Source organism: Brachycentrus maculatus, unplaced genomic scaffold, assembly GCF_059751285.1.
Source record: "Brachycentrus maculatus isolate JH-2025_06_01 unplaced genomic scaffold, ASM5975128v1 h1tg000026l, whole genome shotgun sequence".
Classification (NCBI taxonomy): Eukaryota; Metazoa; Arthropoda; class Insecta; order Trichoptera; family Brachycentridae; genus Brachycentrus; species Brachycentrus maculatus.
In genome coordinates, this window is record NW_028280780.1 from 899,359 (window position 1) to 917,835 (window position 18,477).

Below are 18,477 nucleotides of genomic sequence, written 5' to 3' on the forward strand. Positions count from 1 at the left end.
TTCTGAAAACTTTGGACGTGCTGTGTATGCAAATGAGTATTAAGCATTATTAAAAAAATGCTGAAAGACAACCTTTTATTAAAATTTCAAAGAAATTCGTACAACAGAAACGTAATAATAGATTTCATGACTTAAACTGTAAACGCCAACATTGCAATGCGTCAGGATTAATGTATATTTCGAAATAAATAACGTAATAAATTTTATATGTTAAATATTAAAATCAAACACTAATTTTAAAATCTACTAAATTGTATTTTATTATTTAAAAAAAAACACATAAAAATAAATTTGTGACAATTGTTTCCCATTGTTGTGGGATTTTCTTACTAATGTCAATGCCATAACTAGGCGAAACAATTATGTGTTTTTTAAATAATAAAATATAATTTAGAAGACTGTAAAAATTTGTGTTTGATTTTAACATTTAATATATAAATTAAAATGGAGTTCTTCAAATTAAACGCCAAATCTTTAAAAAAAAACATTAAAAAGGTTTAAGTTATAGTCGTATGTATGTTAAATAATAAGTAACATTTTACCCGGGCTTTTGAAAAAAATATTCAGGTAAATCGTTTGCATGAACTGAAAGTATAGTGAAAAGATAATGCGTTATCTATGTAGAGTAGATAATTTCTGTAATTTTATTTCTAACGACTTTTTCAAACCGGTTTTCGATGTGCATTATGAAGAGTTACAACATTTTGAATGTGTCCAAATACTTGTTCACAAATCTGGATTATCAAAAATTAGGAGTTTTTTTTTAAACTATTTTTTTAAAGAGAAATATTTGTGTTTTATTTTAATTTTATTGTTTAAAAAAATATTTTAATTTCATACTTTTTCTGTAAGCCTAAGCGGCTCATTATTAGAAATAGGCATCAAATTGTGGTAGAGTGAGTTCGAACCGAGAAACTCTGACTTAAGAGTCCGCGACACTAATCACGGGACCACAACCTGACACGAATTATATTTAATATTATTTTTTGACATCTCAAGCTCTATGTTTCGAATTTGAAAAATATATATAGAAGTTCCAATAATTTGAGTAGTGTGGTTGTCAATCATGGGTAGAATTGATAAATGTTACACGTGTGTAAAGAAATCACTTGAACCAGCCTATGACGGTCGTAAGCCCTGTAAATGCCCAGACTTCCATATTCTTCTTCATCTATGTTGAGATGTCAAAAAACAATATCAAAAAAATAAAATGTTTTTAACCGAATAGAAATGAAATTAAATTTATCTACACTACGTGATTAAAATCTCAATTCGTATGGAATCTCAGCCCTGAAGCCAGAAAGAGATAGAGAGATACGAGATAAATAGATACGCGTCACGGATCGCGTACATCCCGAGTTACAGATGACAGCGCATAAATCTTGCATCTACATACATTAGCGTGCTATAATAGTGGAATATTGTTGTATGTTTGTGCAAACTGGTATCTTTTTGGTCGGCATTTAGTTTACTGCCATACTACAAGTAAACATAGGGCGCTTGTGCACTACACGGAATTTTACTGTCCGGCAGTCCGGCTTTTTTAAATAAAAGCGACTACGACAGTTTAGCGTGATCGAGTTCACGCGCACCGTGATCGCGCTCCGATCGAGCGCACCGATCCGAAGAAAGATGGACAAAAGCACAAGGAAATCGTCCGTTTTTTCATGCTAACTGGACTGCCGGATGGTAAAATTCCATGTAGTGCACAAGCGCCCATAGTTATATAGGTACTGATATCGGCCGAGTCCCACAACACAACAGCGAGTGGCGAGTGGTGCGCGGTCGCCAGTCGCCTCGTGGCCGCCCGTCTAGCCTGAAGCGCCCGCTGTGTTCGTCTCGGTCTGGCTGCAGCCCACGCGCCGGCTTTTTATCTACGCTCATTAACACAGAAATGCCGCGAACATTGCGTAACATCTGTTGACAAGATACAATAGTGTCGTCAGTCGCGAAGTGACAACATGGCCCGCATCGGAGAAGTGACGGGCAGCCTGGCGTACGCCTTGTTTACAGCCGTACTGGGCATGCTGCAGTTCGGGTATCACACAGGTGTCATCAACGCGCCGCAAATCGAGATAGAAAGTTTCATTAACCAGTCCTACCCGGGAGCATCCGGCGCCGGCACAGGTAAACAAACGGCGCAGACTCTGTTCTCTCTCGCTGTGGCACTCTTCGCCGTGGGGGGCATGATCGGGAGTGTCAGCGGAGGATGGGTCGCCAGCAAGAAGGGGAGAAGAGGCGCTCTTCTCATAGCTTCGTCACTCGGAGTGTTGGGATCCATATTCATGGGCATTTCCAAAGTATCTAATTCCTACGAGCTGCTCGCCCTAGGACGCCTGATAGTAGGACTCAACTGCGGTTTGGCTACGTCGGTGGTTCCCATGTTTGTTTCCGAAATCTCTCCCGTCAATATTCGAGGTGGTATGGGAACCGTCAACCAACTAGCCGTCACTTTCGGCTTAGTCGTAAGCCAGATCCTCGGAATCGACGTCATCCTGGGGACTCATACAGGGTGGCCGTGGCTCCTGGGAATCGCCGTCATTCCTTCCGCTTTGCAGGTCATACTTCTTATAGGGTGTCCAGAATCTCCGAGGTATCTTCTCATTACGAAACGAGACGAAGAGGGAGCCAGGAATGTTTTGATGAAGCTGAGAGGTAGGGTGGATATCGATGGGGATATTGCTGAAATGCACGCTGAAGACCGTTCGGAGAGATCTGAAGCGGCTGTTTCTTTGATGGAGATATTCAGATCCAAGGCATTGAGGATACCGTTGATGATAGGAATCATGATGCATCTTTCCCAACAATTTAGCGGTATCAACGGAGTATTCTACTATTCAACCTCGCTGTTCGAGTCGGCTGGATGGGAATCTGAAATCGCGAAGAAGGCTACGATCGGTATCGGAGGTACGATGTTCGTCATGACCCTTGTGACCGTACCTATTATGGACATAGCGGGAAGAAGAACCTTGCATTTATGGGGATTGGGAGGAATGTTTGTTTCTTCGATACTGATGACGGTGGCGCTCTACACCAACGAAACGGTGACAGTCATGAGATCGTTCGCTATCGTCTTCACGTTCATGTATTGCGGGTTCTTCGGGTTAGGGCCTGGATCTATTCCTTGGATGATCATGGCGGAGTTATTCTCCCAGGGCCCGAGACCGAATGCGATGGCTTTTGGCGCCCTCATCAACTGGTTGGCGAACTTCATCATCGGCTTGATTTTCCCCGTGATACATTCGGGACTGAAGAACGCCTCGTTCGTCCCGTTCACCGTTTTGATAGCGATTTTCTGGTTGTTTACATACTTCAAGCTCCCGGAAACGAAAAATAAAACTATCGAAGAAATATCCCTCCTCTTCAAGCGATGATATCCCCGCTGATAAGTGCTGTGTGGGGTATTTGCGATGGTGACAAGATAACACTTTGTTGACACTTTATGCATTGCGGTCACGACTTGCCGCGAAGTTATTTTGCCGAATAACACTGACGTTTACATCATTATTGTATCAGTATTTGCATAATCGACCAACTCGATTGTTAAGATGCCATTCAAACCATTCATTCGACATTTTTGTACGTGTACTTATATATTTTTGTAATTTTAATGAAAATGGATATTATTTGATTAAGTTGATATTTTTTATATAATTATTGTTATATTAAGTTATTGTGTATTACAAATCATTCCATCTTTACACCTCAATTGGTGAATATTCCTAAGTGTATGTTTAGACATTTATATTTTGTTTAAATATAAACATCATTTTCTATTGAATATTCCTCTGTGTATTATTTGTTATTTATAGTATAGGTATGCAAATTTTACATTTTTAACATATGCAAAGCACGTCGACATTGGAAAGGAAAATAACTTGAAGCGGCACTTACGATAATTGTTTCATTAATTGATTCGTCAGTCACTTTGTAGTATTATATATCCATTTTAAATTTAAATTTTATTTGGTATATACAAATATTACTCTAAATCTATTGTGACAAGTATTTTGACGTATTCCACATCATGTTTAAACATCGTGTTTAAAAATGACGCGGAATGCATCGAAACACGAGTCGCAATAGATTTTAAGAAGTTATGGTATTTACCAAGTGAAATTTAAGATAATTGTATTAAGAGGAATAACAAAATAACTTTTCAGAATCAACACGTATTTTTTAATATCAAAAACAAACAACACAATGGAGTGGAAAACTAAATTAAATAATAGATTATGTTTTCCTGAATATTAATTGCAACGAATGCGTTTTACGATGGTGATATATAGTTGAGACCCAATAAATAATTAATCATACCTCATTCAATTTTATGGGGTCAAGAAAATACACCATCACAGCAAATGGAGCTATTCACAAACAATACGAGCATTCGTGCACTAATTGAAAATCAATACAATTAGAAAATGAAACAGTAAATAATAATTGATATAAAATATAAGAATAAAAACATTTTCCATTTGTTACCGATAGAAGATTTTGTTTATACATATATCTTATCATTTTAATTTTTTTATTTAATATACAGTTGAACTCGGTTATAACGAGGATGAAGGGACCGACTGAATTTGTTCGTTATAACCGTCATTCGGTATATCCGAGAATTTTTTTTTTAATTACTTGTATATTTTTTTCAATTTTTTACAGAAAATTATTAATCAAACCTCAATTATTAACCAAAATTAAAAATATAAACTTTTCACTGTATTCTAAGTGTATAAATTTTTGTTCACAAATTTTATACTTTCCTCCACTTAGAAGTCCACAAAAATGAAGAAAACATTCCTTGAAGAAGAAGCACGAGATAGATGTTTTTAATTGAAGGACAAATATGAATTCCGAAATTTCAGTAGTGTGTTTGTCAATCATGGGTAGAATGTTGAATGTTAAACGCGTATAAATTAAACGCTTAATTAAGCCAGTGACATGTCGTAAGCCCTGTTAATGCCCAGACTTCTATTTTCTACTTTATCTTTATTGAGATATTAATACAAAAATAGTAATGATATAAATAAGTCCTAGTATAGGAAATCCATGATATCTGAACAAAAAATTAGACACTTCAAATTTAATAATTTCTTTATGTGTGAATAGTTTCGATTTCAGGTGACAATTTTATCTAAAAGACAGATCGTTCAATGTTTAAATATTGTTGAACTAATGGCAAAGCATTAAAGCCATAAAAATATGGTTATTTTAAAATTTCCATGATTATTCGATTAGAAATAACTTTTTGATGTCACTTTGACATCACTTTGACATGACAATGTCAAACACATGTAAAGTGGTTACTAAAACCAGTCTATGACAGGCCGTTAGCCTTGTAAATACTCTGACTTCTTTATCTATTTTGATATGTTAATAATTTAATAGGAAAATGTGTGATTGCAGTTTAATAAAGATAATATTTAAGTGAATGGTTTAATCGCTTTTCACACACTTTCGACATTTTGCAAATCTTTGAGAATTGCACCATTCGAATGTCATATTATTATTTTATTATGAATTTATCGGTATGAAGGTTCCCAGTCATCGTATGTAGGTTATAACCTATTTGAATAACAAATTCTTCCTCTATGAAACATCTATGAATAACAAAACAATGACTCGATTGTGGTTTTAGAGACTCAAAAATAATAATAAAGACATCACAGAATATATGAAAAGAAGTATTCGTTAAAGTGATTTATTTTTTTTTACAATTTAAAAAGTCAAATAAAGTGTCAGTTTCTGTTTTCTTTTTAAATTATAGTTTTATTTGGCGGCAGATGATTTTTACAATACAATAAATTAAAAAATGCAATTTCAGATTTGTTTTTTTAAGATGTAAGGTTTATTTGGCAGCAAAGGATTTTTACAATTTGAAAAGTCAAAAAAACTACAGATTCTGATTTTTTTTAAAGATTTTTATCTCATACATACCCGCCGATTACTCAGACTCATGACCTGACTACTTTCAAATATTTGAAATACTTGATCGTGATAAGTTTTCCTCGGTCTTCTTCTTCTTCTATTACTAACCACGTTCGCCTCATAAATGTATTGTACTTTTTTTTCTTCACTCATTCGTTCTACATGTCCAAACCATCTCAACACACCTTTCTTAATTTTATCGATAATGCTAATCTCAGCTTTGCATTCTCTACTAATTTCTCCATTCGAACATCTATCTTACATCGAATTTCGGCTGCATTCAGTCTAATTTCATGCTTTATTACCAATTCTATGCTTCACTTACATACATTAGGGTTGGAACCAGGACTTTCTTAACTAATTCGATTCGCATGCTCAAACCATGTCAACACACCTTAAGCTGGATGTGATTATGAATACAGTAAGCCCCCTATACCGTACACTAGTATAAAGTTTCCCCCTATAACGTATGCAACATTTTTTCTATAACCGTGGTCCCTCCCCCGTATAACGCAGTAGGCCCGTTCGTTGAAATGTAAAAATAAAATTTAAAAACATTAGCCCCCTATAACGTTTTCCCCGATAACGTTGAACCTATTTCAACGTTATAGGAGGGTTTACTGAATTAGTTTTTTTTGTATGGGTACTTAGTGTTTTTACACAATACGTTTCTCATATTCCCATAATAGACTTAAGAATGTATTCTTATCTGGCCATATCGTCGTTGGTCGCGATCATCATGACATATATCTAAATTAGTATCAATTAGCACAGTCGTGCTCACGACAAAAACATCACAAGTGATGGGAAATAATTTGAATTACCATAATCAATAATATATAATTTATTATAATATTTTGACATCTCAACACAGATGAAGAAGAATTTTAAAGTATGGCTATTTACAAGGCTTACGAACTGTCTAAGACTGGTTTAAGTTATCACTTTATGTACGTGTAACATTCACTGTTTTATCCAGGATTGACAACCACACAATTTTTTTTTAAAACTCAGGTTATTAAAGGAACATTTTTTCATATATACAGGGTGGCGCGAAATTAATAACCCTATCAGAAATGTTATAATTTTTGTAAATGACGTCGTACGTCAATCATATTTTTTGACATTTCGCTCACTCCTTTCAACAACGTTATATATAAAAAAAAATCGTCAATTTTCAGTTGTGCATGTTTTCGGAATGCCCAGAAAATGTACTATATCCCAGCAAAAGCGGCATATTTTTAATTTAATATTTACCCGCTACAGGGCAGAAAGTGTTGTTTTTGCATTTTGAAGAAAAGGTGTTGTTTATTTTTTTTATATATACTTAATATTTTTCAAATGGAGAAAAAACATCCAGGTTTAACCTAACAAGATCTGTTTCACAATAAAAAATTCAAAAAGTGGCTTGATATTTATTTTTAATACATTTTATTATATTTTTAAGCTTTAAAAACGATCTCCTGAAAAATTAAGTTAAAAAAAAATATACCATATATTTATCGTTGTTGAAAGGAGTGAGCGATCTGTGAACTAGACAGCTGCAAGATACTAACAGATTCAGAGTGGCGCTAAATCAATCATCCATTTTTTTAATAACTTTTTTACTGAATAAAAAATAATAATAATGATTTTGAGTGATGGAAATCTTTACAATGATTAAAGAAAACAATTCGTTTTTTACCACTTGAGTTTTATTATAGACTACATGTTTCAGAAGTTAAACTTCCATCATTCAGGTCTGTATAGTAACAACAAATAAAACAATAAATAAAATATGGAAATCTTTATTTGGACTTCTACATTTTTTTCATTCAAGTGGAAAAGATAATATCCGTCAAGTGTTAATACACATTTGTGCCCGTTTTATCAATCTGTTTTCATACTGCAACAAACTGTTGTAAAAAAAGTGAATCCCTGACCTTTGATATTCATGTCAAGGAATACTTTATAAAATAATTAAATAATTTTGATTGTCGTATCATGTCATACGTGCTTATCGAGTTATCTGTAATTATATTCAGACCTGAGTTGAGAATACGGAAGTTTAAGCGATTTTTTTAATGAATTAGCAGTGTGTAAATTAAATAACTTTATCTTTATTGGCATTTTGAATCCTGTTGTGGATCTGTATTATCAGGAATTAGTTTTATTAATATTTACAAAAACACACTCACTCACACACACATACACACACATATTTATATATATTTGCATAGGTAGTTATATATATATATATATATATATATATATATATATATATATATATATATATATATATATGTATATATATATATATATATATATATATATATATATATATATATATATATATATATATATATATATATATATATATATATATATATATATATTTATATATATTTTTAAGATACATATGTGTGTGAGTTATATTTGTGTGTACGCAATAAATCACGACACACTGAGCTGTCTATAATAATGTCTGGTAATTTCGATTATTTATGACTGATTTACGATAATCAAATGATTTAAATTCTTATCGGTGATTATTGAAGAAAATTTATTAAGTACTCATAATATCTCCATTGTTAAGTTTATCTCCGATTACTTATCTAGAAAATAACATATTTGATCGAATATTTTTATTAGATTGATGACGTGTTTCATATATTATGTATGTGGATATGTAAACAAAAAAATATGTTACAATAATGGATACAGGCCCCTTATATAAGTTTTTCTTTTCAAATTAGACGCCTTACAAATCAAACTGGACGTTTAACAAATCAAATTAAAGTTAGATTTTTTTCTTCATATTAATACTACATATATGACAGTGTGAATACATGTCCACATATTATCTTTGTAAGGCTAGCTATTGCGTTAGTAGTCACGTTGGCAAGCCTGCGCAGCGCCGTTATAGCGTGCGCGCGATGTGTACTTAAATTGTCAGATAAGATTTTCAATACTACTTTGAATTTTGAGTACTACTTTATATTTATATTTTTAAAAATTCAAACTTTTTTATAAAACACAATATAACGTCCAATTTGTTTTGCAAAACGTCCAAATTGAAGTGATCAACCTGTACCACACATACTATACTAGGATGGGCTAATGAGGCATTGAGTGGCAGGCTTCCGGGAGAGGCTGATGAAGATCTCCAACCTCATACTTAAATTGCTTGTGGAGCACAGTGTTGCGATTGACAGAGAACCGATCTTCTCACATCATCACTCCAGAGTTACCTTGTGTTATTTATAATATTCATATTTTTTTACCTTTTGGTCATTTCCTTATTTTATTTTGACAAAATATGGCTGATTTAGATAATTCCCGCTCCTATAAAACAATATGAACAGTTCTAACAAGGTTCTCTCAATGAAATGTATAAAATGTACACCTACTAAATACTTTGGTTTTGAAGCCTTATAACTGTTTTGTTTTACTGATACCTATGGTATACAAAGGATTGTGAGTCGCAAACTCGTATAATATGGTTTCGTGAAATATTAGGTAACTAAAAACCCTGCCCGTCTACTCTTTACCTAATCCTACTTCCTTTGCCTTCCTTGTTTTCGTCAACTGACAATTTTAATAAATATACTATGTATGTTGTAATTATTTGTTCATTCATACTACACTTAATTGTTATTTATATGCTTTTATTTATAGATTTAGCGTTTGATTTGTAGAGCTCCATTTTAATTTATATTTTAAATGTTAAAATTAAACACTGATTTTTTGAGTCTACTAAATTGTATTTTATTGTTAAAAACAAATAAAAATTATATTAGTGACAGTTGTTTCACATTCTTATGACATTTTCAAACGAATGTCAAGTGTGATATATATAATTTTTATGTGTTTTTAACAATAAAATACAATTAAGTAAACTAAAAAAATCAGTGTTTGATTTAACATTTAATATGTTGTATTAATTGTTTCGGCATTTACTTTGTGGTAAGACATGATGAAATTATCAAAGAAAACATTTGTTTTTTTTTTACCACTTGAATTTATTTATGACAACTAGTTTCGGATGCTAAGCTTCCATCTTCGGGTCTAAATGTAAACTAAAACATAATAAATAATTATCCTACCCCTCTCTTTATTTATACAACAGTTAATTATTTACACTTTTATATAGGCACTTTCTACCCTTTAATTTTAAATAGCTTCAGTAGGTTCAAACATTGATTAGTATTATTAGTAAATTTTTGGCTGGTTTAAAGATATTCCTACTTAACAATGACCCCACCAATGGAGATATTTTCTATTCAAGAAGTTTAATAAATAAATAATGAAAAATCTTCATCGTAAATATATGGTCAATTTTTGCTACATTACCAATCAATGAAACGTGAAATTCATTTATCACAAAATTGTGAAAGATAAGGTCAGTGTACTAAAACTTACTGAATTGGCGCATTTGCAATTTTTCTTTAAATGATGTCGTAATTTGAAATACTAAGAAAGTGCAAGGTCTCGATATTTCAAATGAAATTTCAACAGCGCCAGCGACTTGATATGAATAAATGCAATTATGAATAATATGAAAAATTGACAAATAAGTATATAATAATATTGGGGTTAACAACTATACTGTTTTTTTCCACACATATTTTTTATTTGACCAGTGACCAGGATTCCTCGTTAACGACATCATCAGACTGGTGATGTCGGTAACGACGAAACCCGGTCACTGGTCAAATAAAAAATATGTGTGGAAAAAAACATAGTTATTTTATCATATAAAAAATGACAGAAAACAATGCTTTGAAAATGTGTTTATATATTCTCCTTCTCCCCAGACTCTTATCGAATCAAATGGTGCATAGGGCACTGTATTGCATCAAAACAGTGTTATATTGATTGTTAATCACATGAAGGTAAGATGATCAGCCCTGCACTTCAGATACCAGTCCAGGGTGATATTAAATAAATACATATATTTTGTCATACAGAAATACATTCATCTCTTCATACATACCCGAAGATTATTACGACTCCTGACCCGGCCGCTTTCAAGAATTCAACATACTTGATATTGCCATGTTTTCCTCGGTCTTCCTCTGCTTCTTTTCGCAACTGCATTCGCCTCATAAATTTGATTTACCGTTATTCCTCACTCATACGTTCCACATGTCCAAACCATCTCCAAAATTTGAAATTTTTAGGCTGGAATAAAAATGATTATTGAATTTATTAAATTTGAAATCTTAAAATGTCGCCAAAAAATGTGGTTTCTTACGTATTGCGCGTTTTTCTCGTTTTTTCGATATAAAAGCATCGTGTTTACCTATACAGATAATATCTATAAAACATGCAATTTATTATCTAGAATCTACAATAGGCCAGGGATGGGGAACCTTTTCATATCTAAATGCAACATTCATTCATATAGGATAATTCAACATACAAAAAAATCACCTTATCATAATTATTGTTGCATACTTGTCAATTTCTCACTGTGCTTAACTGTAGGAACTTATTTTTTCATTAATTGATTCAGCAGTCACTTTTTGGTAAAATATATAAATTTTAAATTTAAGTTTTACTTTTATTATTTATTGATTCGGCATTAACTTGTGGAATGACATGATTATTTTATTAAAATTAAACACTTGAATAAACCACTTTAATGAGTTTTATTTATATTTACGACTAGTTTCGAAAACGACAGATAAAATCGAATGAAAACATCTGTCGTTTTTGAAACTAGTCGTAAATATAAATAAAACTCATTAAAGTGGTTTATTCAAGTGTTTAATTTTAATAAAATAAGTTTTTACTTAGTAAATACCACTATCTCTTGAAATCTATTGTGACACGTGTTTTGATGCATTCCGCATCATTTTTAAACACCGTATGTGAAGCTAATTCTAAATTTTAGAGTTGGGTCCTTGGGACGTTGAAGGTTGAAGAGGGGGTAGGAGCTGTTCTTATTTTTATTTAATAATTAAATTTTTTAAATTTTTCAAATTTAAAAAAAAAAATTCTTTCTTTTCAGTGTGAACAAAGACATTAGGGGAAAAGATTTAGTCATTGTCATTTTGTTAGTCATGGGTTAATTATAATTTATATTTTAATGAATTTGTATTGTTTGAAAATTTTGCAGTTTATGAGTTATCGTATTAAAATTTAGAATGTATTGCAAAAGATTCCCCACATCTGATTTAATTGCGAGGCAAGGATTAGCATAAATAATTATAAAGTCATGTGATATTGAAATGCGAACCTATTATTCCATGTTTTTCTATATTTGTATGGATGGAATATTATAATAATTATATATATATATATTTTTTAAATGTTTATAAATTTTTGAAACGAAACGTTTTTTTCTATAATGGTACAATAACTTTATAGTTTTTTTTTTGATTTTATTTGACCAGTGACTGGGTTTCATCGTTACCAACATCATCAGACTGATGGGATTCTAAAACATATAACTGAAAAAAATATAAAAATTGATTTTGTAGCTGTGTGGTCAAACGGATCTGCGATGTGAAGTGATGGGGCAAGTAAATAAGGCTGCAGTCATCTCAGGATGCCTGAAAAGTTCTATTTGGAAAAACCCTGACATGAAGATCGCCAGCAAAATGAAAATATATAAAACTTGTGTGCGACCTATAATGAAATATGGGAGCGAATGCAGAGCGGACATCGCAGTAAAAAAAACGCGCTTAGAGTGTCAGAAATGAAGACTCTAAGAAGCATATCTGGCAAGAGTCTATGAGACAGAATAATGAACAAGTTCAGGGTAATATGCGAGATCGAAGATGTCGTTTGGTGGGGAAGGCAACGAAGGAGACAATGGTATGCGCATGTGAGTAGAATGGAACCGTCCAGACTCCCTCACATTGCACTGCACGTCCAACTGCAAGGTAAGACGACTTCCGAGCAGACCACCGAAAACATGGATTGACAGCTGGAACCGACATCGCAGGAGGCTAATTCATTTTTAAAAGAGGCCACAAGCCCTACACAAAGCAGACTAAGAAGAAGAAAAAGAATTTGTAGCTGGAATCTGATTTGGTCTGATCTTAAAATAAAATTAAAATTAAACGTATGTTCATGTGTTTGGATGGCGATAACTGAAAGTAATAAAATGTTAATTAATTTTATCGCGAATGTTATCAAGGCAGCATCAATAAACCAGGTAGGTGCACTGATAAAAAATAGTGGTTTGGAAAGTATGTCATAAAAATATATTCTCTTCTTCTGACTCTTATCCGCACCCAATAGTGCTTAGGGCACTGCATCGTCTCGAAGCAGTATTTCAAACATCTATATGCCCAATATACGTTTGATTTCAACATACATAATTCATTCATTCATGAAACCCAGGAAACATTATAAAATTAAACAACTTTGTTTTAAACACTTTTTTATTATTAGTACATTTTAATCTACCGGCTTCGACAAGAACCTTGTCATCATCAGGGTTTTATTAAATTCGTATATAAACCGGTAGATTAAAATGTACTTATAATAAAAAAGTGATCAAAACAAAGTTGTTTAATTTTATAAAGCCGATAAATAATTCCAGGAAACATTCATACGTAATTGAATTTTACGCTTAGAATACCATTTTTGTATTGAAAAATAAGTTTTTCTCGCAAAGAAATAAATGGTTTTGAAAATAAAAAGGTTATTGAATGTAATTTTACTATTTTTTAATGCTACTTTTTCTTTAAAAAGGTCAAATTCCAAAATATTTATTGGAATTTGACTTGCTTTGAAGGCACGGCCGACCTCTTACGAGGTCGTCAGCGTTCTGAAATATAATTCTGCGAATTCCCCCTTTAACTGGTACTACTTTGTGAAATTCAGCAGTGCGCAGTTTGAAAGTGCATTCCAGAGATGCGGTCCACTGCAGATAAGAAATGATCTGTTTAGTTTAATTTTGAAGCATTTATTTGATTAATGCATTAAGAGAAATCTACCAGAAATTGCAATAGTCTCTCGAATCAATTACATATGGGCTTTTGCGATGTAGTTTTGTTAATAAAAATCAATTCACTGTTATTACTGTTATTACTTGTGATAAATCGTTGTAGATCAACATTTGGCATTACTTACTTAATTATATAACATTTTGAGTGTGTCCAAATACTTCACGAATATGGATTATATCTAATTATTCATTCAAACCCTTATCCACACCCCAATGGTGAATAGGGCACTGCATCATATAAACGGAGTGTTATCTTGATCATTAACACATGAAGGCAAGGTGATCAGCCCTCCGCTTCAGGTACCAGTCCAGGGTAATATTAAATAAATATCAAAGTGAAAAAATCACATAAATTTATTTGACCCCCCTTGGGAATCGAACCCGGGACATCCAGAACGGTAGCCGAGCGTGCCGGCTATTACACTACGGAGGCTGACGATCAACACGACCTATCCAATTATAGGAGTTATTTATTAAATTATTTTTTTGACATCTCGACATATATGAAGAAGAATATGGAACCAGCCTATGACGGTCGTAAGCCCCGTAAATGCCCAGACTTCCATATTCTTCTAATTCCTTGATCACAAATCTGGATTTCTCTATTTAGGAGTTATGTCATAATGATATCTCAAAAAAGTTTTAATATTAACTGTTTTACTTAATTTTACATATCGCTCACTCCTTTCAACAACGTCATATATAAAAAAAAAACTTGATTTTTCAGGAGATTATGTTTAATGTTTAAAAATATAATAAAATGTATTAAAAATAAATATCAAGCCACTTATTGAACTTTTTTACAGTGCAACAGATCTTTTTAGGTATATTTAAAAAAATAATTAAACATACCTTTTCTACAAAATTAAAAAACAACACTTTCTGCCCTGTAGCGGGTAAATATTAAGTTAAAAATATGCCGATTTCGCTGGGATATGGTACATTTTCTGAGCATTCCGAAAACATGCACAACTGAAAATTGACGATTTTTGATATATGACGTTGTTAAAAGGAGTGAGCGATATAAGATATTACTAATATTTACCTAATTAATATAACTGTGAAGTATTTGCGTTTCACGATTGATTCATCAAATTGTATACAAAACTGGCCAAAACAGTCACAGAAAGGATTAATGCTGTCATTTATAATACCGAATGGATATCACATTCACAAAATTATCTTCACAGCTGTCACAAAACCACCTATCGCTGACACATTCACCTATAACTGATTAATGGTTATTTATTTACATTGTGACTACTGTCCGTATTTTTATCTTTCATTCAGTCACATATTGAATGACCTTTCACCGATTCAGACACAGAGTATATTTAAATATAATTAAATAATTAAAGCCTTATTCACAATAATATTGTATAATTCATTAAGCGTCCGGTTGCGCTGAGATCCGCACGTCATTTCATGCCCGATTTTTATTTAATTATATAAATTTATATATTTATATTTAAATATATATATATATATATATATATATATATATATATATATATATATATATATATATATATATATATATATATATATATATATATATATATATATATATATATATATATATATATATATATATATATATATATATATATATATATATATATATATATATATATATATATATATATATATATATATATATAAATATATATATATATATATAAATAAATATATATAAATATATATATATATATATATATATTTATATATATTTATATATAAATATATATATATATATATAATATATATATATATATATATATATATATATATATATATATATATATATATATATATATATATATATATATATATATATATATATATATATATATATATATATATATATATACACCGCAGGACAAAAAAATTTACGAGTTTACTTGCTACCGCACGCTTTGACTTTACTGAACTCTTTTTCTAAGAAATCCTTTATCGATACCTCTTTCTTTTGTTCAATAAATTAAAGACACTTTGTGTCACCTTTCTACAATATTTACATTTTAAAATGTCTCAACAATTTTGTTTTACCCGCGTTTGAGGGAACATAACACAACAATCGTGGAAAGTGCAAAGCAAATGTCGATTGCGATAAAATCCAAAATAATCACACTGTCGCAACAAAACATATCTAATTGTAAAATATCTCGTTGAGTTGGGTATTCAGAAGGTGCAGTGAGGTTTTTATTTAAAAAATTCCAAGAAACTGGATCCATAGAACGGAAAAAAGGAAGCGCATGGGGGCGCGCGACATCTGCCCGAGATGATCGCTTAATAAAAAAAATTGTTATGCGCGATCGATTTTTAACGGCACTTAAAATACACGCAGAGGTGCAGTCTACCAGCTAATCAACATTTTCCGTAAAAACAGTGTCCAGGCGGCTGTTGGAGCATGGTTTCCAAGCACGAAGTCCCGCAAAGAAACCATTACTGACGAACAAAATGCAGAAGGCTAGACTGGATTGGGCGAAGGAGCACCAGAATTGGACCTTGGAGGATTGGCAAAATGTTATTTCCTCCGATGAATCAAAATTCAACCTTTTTGGTCCAGACGGCAGAAAGATAGTTCGACGAAAACTTGGGGAAAGATACCATCCGTCGTGCGTCACTCGAACCGTTAAACATTCACCCTACGTCATGATTTGGGGGTGCATGACAGCGTACGGTTTGGGACCTTTAAATTTTATACAGGTTACGATGAATGCCATCCAGTACAAAAAAGTGTTGAAAAACCATCTTATTCCAACAATCGAGGACATTACGCAGTATACCGCGGACCCGATTTTTCAGGACGATTTGGCGCCGTGCCATAGAGCCCGCACTGTGAGTATAAATATTTATTTTTTAATGCACTTTGTAGACCACTTGATAAATAATTTATTGTTTTTCTTACAGATCATTGAATACAAGGATAAAATTGGCTTAAAATCGTTGACGTGGCCCGGGAGTAGTCCTGATTTGAACCCGATAGAAAATTTATGGGCGATTATGAAAAAAAAAGTTGGGAAAAAAATAAAAAAACGTTGAGGAATTAAAAAAAAACTTGATTCAAGTTTAGGAAGAAAAAATAACATCAGAAATTTAAGATTCGCTTTACGCTTCGTTAAATAATAGAATTTTACATGTTATAAAAAATAAAGGTGAATTCACTAAGTATTAAATATTTTTAAATGTTATAAATATGTTTAAATGTAAAATACCTTAATTTAAAATAAAGCGATTAGAACCTTCTTCTTAAATATGAATTAAAAAATTACATGTCTTTTATTACTCCATCACAAACACTCGACCATAAATGAACCGTTATGGGTCTCTAAGGTTCGGATAATCTGATACCTGGTATATAATGGCAATTTCTAAGTACAATTCATGAGTAAGATCTTTCATTTTAACCTTGAAGTAACGAGTAGTCATCACATATGTTAAACAATACAAAAAAAACTAATTAAATATCAAGAATAATTCATTATGTGTCATTTTAATTTTTTTGAGGACTCGTAAATTTTTTTGTCCAGGGGTGTATATATATATATATATATATATATATATATATATATATATATATATAAATATATATATATTTATATATATATATATATATATATATATATATATATATATATATATATATATATATATATTTATAAATATATATATATATATATATAAATATATATATATATATATATATATATATATATATATATATATATATATATATATATATATATATATATATATATATATATATATATATATATATATATATATATATATATATATATATATATATATAGAGTTTTTTTTTAGTATATTATTTTCAAAACCACACATTTATTTCGTCTAATAACTTATTCATTCCTATTATTTTTTGCCATCTCATCAAAGATGAATAAGAATATGGAAGTCTGGGCATTTACGGGGCTGACTACCGTCATAGGCTGGTTAAAGTGATTTACTCACGTGTAACATTCACCAATTCTACCCATTATCGACAACCACACTACTCAAATTCTTGGAAGTTCTATATATATGAATATTTCCATATTCTTCATCATCTTTAATGAGATGTCAAAAAATTATATGAAAAATGACTCCTATAATTGAAGATAATCCAGATTTGTGAACAAGTATTTGGACACACTCAAAATGTTGTAAACTTGTTCTTTCAATACAAAAACAGTGTTTGAAGAAAATAAGCAATTACGTAAAATGTTACCTATGTTTAAATAAAATTGAGTTGCTATTTAACGTATGTAGGGCCTTAACCATCACGTTACTTCCCAACAGGGGCAGTGAGCATAAAACGCCACACCACTGTCTTTGCAAACATTCGCCTCTTCCACGTTCATTCATAATTCCTGACCACTTTCAAAGATTTGAAAAACTCGATCATGCTAAATCTTCCTGAGTTTTCCTCTGCTGCTGTTTCCAACGACATTTGCCTCATATTCATTCCGTTCTTTCCTCAGTCATTCGTTTCACATGTCCAAACCATCTTGAAACAGTAATGCGAATGACGCAAACAGAGAGAAAAATATATTAAATAAATGAAAAATAGATTTTTTTCAGAATTTCCGGGA

At 31.5% G+C, this 18,477-nt stretch overlaps 1 protein-coding gene and 1 pseudogene across 5 annotated transcripts in view; one reads left to right on the top strand and one right to left on the bottom strand.

Moving 5' to 3' along the window:
• Nucleotides 1-18,477, bottom strand: part of LOC148312999 (fibroblast growth factor receptor homolog 1-like) — a 160,061-nt gene that overhangs the window by 126,122 nt on the left and 15,462 nt on the right. The gene's annotated exons all lie outside the window — the stretch shown is intronic.
• Nucleotides 1,791-3,781, top strand: LOC148313001 (glucose transporter type 1 pseudogene; annotated as a pseudogene). The gene has a single exon (XR_015838471.1). The product of XR_015838471.1 is annotated as a glucose transporter type 1 pseudogene (transcript).